The sequence below is a fragment of the Ictidomys tridecemlineatus genome, chromosome 2, assembly GCF_052094955.1.
Source record: "Ictidomys tridecemlineatus isolate mIctTri1 chromosome 2, mIctTri1.hap1, whole genome shotgun sequence".
Classification (NCBI taxonomy): domain Eukaryota; kingdom Metazoa; phylum Chordata; class Mammalia; order Rodentia; family Sciuridae; genus Ictidomys; species Ictidomys tridecemlineatus.
Window position 1 is genome coordinate 83,652,467 of NC_135478.1, and position 6,474 is coordinate 83,658,940.

General features: G+C 54.3%; 2 long non-coding RNA genes across 3 annotated transcripts; one reads left to right on the forward strand and one right to left on the reverse strand.

The window, feature by feature from the left end:
* The first annotated feature begins 525 nt into the window (after positions 1-525).
* On the forward strand, positions 526-3,968 carry LOC144375200 (uncharacterized). Of its 2 annotated transcripts, none has more exons than XR_013434692.1 (3): positions 526-821; positions 1,851-2,013; positions 2,840-3,177. It is a non-coding gene; the product is annotated as an uncharacterized LOC144375200 (long non-coding RNA). The 2 variants fall into 2 exon arrangements; XR_013434691.1 differs by lacking the exon at positions 2,840-3,177 and adding an exon at positions 3,448-3,968 and having other exon boundaries at positions 527-821.
* On the reverse strand, positions 3,950-5,917 carry LOC144375201 (uncharacterized). The gene is made up of 2 exons (XR_013434693.1): positions 4,678-5,917; positions 3,950-4,267 (listed from the first exon to the last, which is right to left on the reverse strand). It is a non-coding gene; the product is annotated as an uncharacterized LOC144375201 (long non-coding RNA).
* Positions 5,918-6,474: the final 557 nt, after the last annotated feature.

Here is a 6,474-nt window from a genome sequence, read left to right on the forward strand (position 1 = left end):
ATTTCACAAAAGAGCAAACTGAGAAATGATGCGGTGAAGTCAGTCCTGTCCCCCCTCTGGGCCACTTCTCCCTCATCCAGTTGCCATCACCCTTGCTGCTTTAAGAGTTTGGGACTCAGAGGAATTCTGCAGCCGGCCCAAGGTCACAAGGCAAGGTGGTCGGCCACAAAGTCATCAGCTCCTCTGGTGAGGAAATGAGGCCCAGAGGGAAGTCAATTGCTCAAAGCCACCGGCCTCCTGGCAGTGGTAGGGGGCTGGGGGCTGGCACCTGCCTGTCCCCTAACAACCCTGGATAAGGGCTTCATTTTTCCTTCAAAGAAATTCAACTGGGAGAACTTGGTCCACATGGCCAGGGCGAGTCTGTTTATTTTTGCCACCAGGAAAAACAAGGTCGATGCCAATCTTTTCTTTTTCTCTTTTTCTTGGTGATTCTTTGAACAGATGTTTCTCAATGTCTTGGTGGCTCAGTGTGGAGGGAGGAGGAGGAAGAGGAGGAGGTGGAGGAGGAGGAGGAGGCCCAGGGGAAGAGAAGGGGACCTGAGGGCGCAGGGGGCGCCTGTGGCACGGAGTTCCCTCACCTGCTGACCAGCTGAGTTGTCCTCCTGGACTCCAAAACGAGTTGGAGCCTCTCCACCTGGCAGCGACCTGGACGGAAAAACACCCGCCTGGCAGTTGGGTGTCTGCGGCGGACTGTCCGTGCAGCCTGGGGAGGTCACTTCTCTCGGAGCCTCCGACGGCTCATCTGTAAAATGGACACACATGCTGGCCCGCGGAGCGTGCGGTCAACGCCCCTGGTGTCCCCAGCGCACGACGACCAGCAGGTATCTGGTCTCTACTGGCCGCCGACTTCCTTTCACTTCCCAAATCAGCACTGATGGGGCCCCTCCCGTGGCGGGTCCCCGGGTCCAGTGCTGGTGCGAAGGGACGAGGACAGGAGAGGGGACTGCGCTTTCTGGGCGCGAGCCCTCGGGACTCTGCTGCCCAGTTCCACTCGGGGCGGGCGCTGAGGAGTCGAAGTTGGGGTGCCGGGTCCGCCGGCGGCGGGCGGGCGGCGCCGCTTACCTCGGGCCGGGCCTGGGATCTGCACACTCCGCGCCTCCCCCCGTCGGGCCTCGCGGCCTCCGGGTCCCTTGGGGGCGCGCCCGACCTTCCGCCCCGCGCCGCGGGCCAGGGCGCCCCGCCCGGAGTTACCCGGGCCGCTCGCCCCGCCCTCCAGGCCCCGCCCGGCCCCGCCCCTCCGGCCCGCCCCGCCCCCATATTGCCCCGCCCACACTCTTAAAGGTACAGGCTGCTGGGGGCAAGAGCGAGTCTGATCCCGCTGTCCACTTTCCCTTCCGTCCCCAGCCCTTGGTTCTGCTTTCACCGCGAAAGCAGAAGCAGGAGGCAGCAGTTAGAGGGTGAACGGGGAGACTCCCTTCCCAGGGCGGGATCCTGGTAATGAAAGGCGATTGGAAGAACTAGGGACGATCCCGAGTGGGGAAGGCCACACCTATCTGCAAACATCCGCCCAGATTTGAGGTTCCTGATGAAGCTCCTGTTTCCCTGTGTTGGCATCCCGTTTATGCTCTGCAGGGGCTGGCACCGGACCTGAGGCGGCTGGGGGCAGGGCTCCCCACAGGCCACTCCTGTTGTCCCATCTCCGTAGTGACAGCGCTCATCCCACCTTTCTGACCTCTTAACCCCCACCCCCTTGCACCCTGGGCCAGAGGCTAGCCATTCCCTGAACACCCCCAGACCTTACACACAGCCACACATCTGGGCTCCTCCAAGCCGCTGCCCCATGCCACCCCCGTCCTCCTCCCCCTGACAAACTTTTCCATTATTGTTATTATTTTTTACTTTTGAGATAGGACTCACTAAGCTGCTGAAGCTCGCCTCCTACCTTCCGATCCTCCAGCCTCCACTTTCTGAGTCACTGGGATTCCAAGGGTGTGTTCAGCCACCACACCCGGTCCAGCCCATCTTACTCAGGCCCAACTCAAAAGTCACCTATCTGCAAACATCTACCTTGAGGTGAGGTTCTTGGCCAAGCTCCTATTTCCCTCGCTAGCATCCCTTTTTCAGGGCTCCCCCCTGGCCTGTGCTTTCTTCTCCATCCGCACTCTCTCGGGGCTCCCTACGTCTAGTGCTCGCCTCTAATTCCCATCCCGGCGGGTGAAGGGGTCCCAAACATGAGTTTGGAATCACAGAGCACTAGGCTTCCGTGTGACCTTCTAGAACTACTCAGACTCTCTGAGCTCAGTTTCCTTCCCTGTAAAATGGGGAGGACAGTGGTGCCTACCCCCTGGGGTCTTCCCTCAATGGAAGACACTGTTGTCACTCTTATCTCATTATTACTACATTGTGGCCATTAGGTGCCTGTGTGCCCCATTTTCTGGGAAGCCCTCATGGCAGGGCCCAGGCCCAGCCTGGCCCCATGTCTGGGCAGCCAGCAAGCACATGGATGCCTGTATCAAGTGCTGAACTTGTTCTGGGGTCAGCTGGCCCCCTCCCCCTCTGCCACCTGCTGCCTGGGGAAGTAGCTCCAGAATTGCTGAGTTTAAAGCCAAAGTCCTCCTCCCCTAAGGGGCTCTGACCCTGGGATTCAGGCGCCCAGCCAGGGGAAGGCCTCAATGTCACCATGGTAGGTCAACTGGTTAGGCAGGTCACAACAACCTCTCTGTCTCCCAGGATTGGACTGGATTGGGGGCCTGCAGGGGGAGCATGAGTGTCTCTTGAGAGACCCCTGGAGAGGTCCAGGGAGGAGAGGAACCTGGGGACATGGCAAGGAGACAGACGAGGCCTGCAAGATAGCCCCTGGTTCACCGCACACGGTGGACAGTCAGGGCCTCTTTTCCAGGCAGGGAAGGGCCAGTGGTACCTGGTAGGAGCCGCCAGAGAAGTCACTGGGACCCAGCTTCAGATCCCAGCTTTGCCATTTGCCAGCCACTTGACGGGGAACAAGTCATGTCCTCTCTCTGCCTGGGTTTCCTCATCTGGAAGCGGAGATAAAAGCAGGACTTTGGGGCCCTCACTCACTGAGCTGCCGGGAGGGCTCTTTGAAATTCTATACGCAGAGCAAAGCCCACACCGCAGTGCCTGGTGGGTGAGAGTCCAATAAATGGAAGCTTGTTCTTGTTCTCATTAATGTACCACTGAGAATTAAAGAGTCGGACTGACTGATGTCCCTGGGGACAATGTTGATTTCCTTTCCTTGGAGACAAGGGTTCTGTGCTTGTATAAGTCACCTGGGGCTGTGTAACATACCACCTCCAGAGACAGGGACCTGACATGACAACATTTTGTTATCTGTGTCCCTGAGGCTCCTGAACTTGCAAAGGGCTCAGCTTAGTGGTTCTGGCTCAGATGCCTCCTGTGTGTGTGGTCACCGTGGCTGGGGCTGGGGCAGATGGCCGGGGGCTGCCTGGGGATGTGTCCTCCTTCATCTAGTCCCGTGTTTTTTTGCAGGATCCTCTGTGGGAGCTGATTTCTGGGACTCTTAGTCCATGGTGGCCTGGCGGGGGGGGGGGGCGGCGGTGGGCGCAGACTGGCCGACAGGGGACCCCGCAAAGGTTTCAGAGAACAACAAAGAAGCTCTGATGGATTTTATGACTCAGTTGTGAAAGTGACATGGTCCCATCATGTCACTTGCACTACAGTCACGCCCACCCAGATTCAAGGAGAGGAAATGGACCCTACCTCTCCGTGCAAGGTCGGACAAAGTCGCATGGTAGGAAGAGAATGTGAGACGAGGTGTGACCACATTTGGAAAACACAGACTGTCACTCAGTCCAAGGAAGTCACCAGTAGTGAATGCTTAGGCAAAGGAGAAGAGCCACAGAAGGGAGCTGTATTTGCTGGCACGTGGGGAAGGGACCCTCAAACCCCATCGGGTGGACTGCTTCCTACAACATCACTCTGGGCCGAGCCTGTCCTTGTCCTCTGAACACAGGCCACCACAATCAAAATAAACTGTTTGCAGAGTAGCATTTATTCTGTGCACGCCCATGCCATCGCAATCCTTCAGGGGGAGGCAACAATGACCTCATTTTACTGAGAAGGGAGACTGACCTCAGGGAGAGGCAGCCGCCTGTCCACAGGGCACGCTTTGGGAAGTGGCCTAGATGGGATTGCACCCCAGTCTGAGAGATGGCACTTGAGTCTCCACTCACTCTCCAGGCCGGGCGTCCTCCTTCCCTCAGAGGTAAGGCCAGGGCCTCTCCACGCTCAGCATGCTTGCTTCAGAGGCCCAGGGTGTGGGCGCCTGCCCCAGAAATAACGTAGGAACCTGGGGATGGCAGAAGCAGAAGCAGGAAGGGGAACTTAAAGAGGAAAGAAAATAAGACTTTTTAGTTTTGCAGTTCTGGGAATGGAACCCAGGGTCTCGCACGCACATGCTAGGCAAGTTCTCTCCCACTGGGCTGTATCCTTAACCCTTTGTAGTTTTTATTTTGAGACTGGGTCTTGCTAAGTTGCCCAGGATGGCCTCCAACTTGTGATCCTCCTGCCTCAGCCTCCCAAGTGGCTCGGGTTACACGTGTGGGCCTCTGCACCGGGCTACAGTCAGAACTTTCAGTTTTAGCCTCTGTCCCAGAGACGCTGAAGGCTCCTTAAGGGTTCCTAAGCCTCACCTTCAACCGAGGCAAGTTTGCACCAATCCTGGCAGCTCCTGCGAATAGTCACAGGACACCTACTTACACCTCCCCAGGGCGGATGCTCCGGACCTTTCCTGCAGACTGCACCAGTTGCGAGAGTTTCTTTACTGGCATTGCTAGGAGGCATCTCGGTTAGAATAATCCTTCTAGAAAGTGACTTGACCATTGGCCGATGTTCACCTTAAGTGCCCTTTGTCCGGGGCTGCTTCGCTCCTGGGGCTTTTTCTGTGATCCCAGCTACTGGGGTGGGGGTGGGGTGGGGGTTGAGGCAGGAGGATCAAAAGTTTGAAGTCAGTGACAGCAACGTGGCAGGACCTAGTCTCAAAATAAAAATTCCAAAGGGTCAAGGATACAGCCCCGGGGCAGCACGCTCCTGGGTTCCAGCCCCAGTCCTGCAAAACAGAACAGAACAAGCCCAAACCTGGACCAAACCCCCCCAGAAAGCCCTAAGCCCCCAGGAATTCTTAGCTCGCTGCTGCGCCTGACCACTGCTGCATACCATCTGGAAATTGAAAAATGCCAAAGCCCTTCCTCCCAGATGGTGACTTTAGTCTACAGTGGCGTGTGAACACACCAAGGAGAAATGTCATCCACATTTTGGGCACAGTGACCTTAGACAAATTCAGTGTTCTTAGAGTCACCGACACTGATGAGGAACATTCACTGGGCGTCACTGTGCAAGCTCTTAATTCTCCCTGTGTCCTGTGAGTTAGGTCCTGTTTGGGGCCCCTTTTTAGAGATGAGTAAACTGAGCACACAATGATGACATCGTCTTGGCTCAGTACTCTCAGGGAATGAGCGCTGGAGTGGGGCGGTCTGCAGGGTTCAGCTGCTACATAGGACCTATCTGAGGGAGGCGGTGCACTTATGTTGAGTGACTAAGAGGGTCGGGAACTCGGTAGAGTGCGCCCCCTGGTGGCCACAAAGGGCAGCTTCCACGCTGCTGGCGAACTGAGTTCAAATCGCTCTTCGGTTTCCCGTTGTGTGACTTCAACAAATCACTTTGCTGGAGTCCCAGTTTTCCCCGTGAAAGTTCAGACTTCTTCGTATATTAGGGATGTAAGCCCTTTTTCTATGATACATGTATTCCTTTTTTTTCCCAGTTCTCTTTCAACTTTGCTTATAAAGTTTTTTTTTAATATGCAAAAGTTAAAAATATTATGTAATCAAATGCATCAATCTTTTATCGAATCTGGTTTTGGAGTCACAGTTAGCGCTTTTTTTTTGTATGTGGTACTGGATATTGACCCCAGGGGTACTCTTACCACTGAGCTATACCCCAGCCCCCATCCAACCCCCCCCCACACCGTTATTATTTTTGAGACAGGATCTCACTAAGTTGCTGAGGCTGGCCTCAAACTTGTGATCCTCCTACCTAAACTTCCAGAGTCACTGGGATTACAGACATGTGCCATGGCACCTGGCTTATAGTTAGCTTTTTCCAGACATAAGTTGTAGAGTAACTAACTGTATGGTTTCGTTTTCTACATTGAGATTCTGATCAATTAGGATTTATTCTTGCATTGTGTGATCCTGGATTTAAAAAGGGGAAAAAATGGCATTTTGGAGACAGATGGATAAACTGGAGTAAAGATCCCACATTAGATAATAGTGTTAAATTAATGGTAATTTTCCTGAGTGTTTACAGTTGTATCTCAGTATCCGAGGTAGACTGGTTCCAGGACACCCTTCTTCCATACAGAAATCTGTCAATGCTCAAATCCCTTATACAAAATGGCCCCAAATTTGTTTATAACATATAATATATATCTTCTCATATATTAAATTATCTCTATATAATTTGTAGTACCTAATACAATGTAAATTCTATATAAATAGC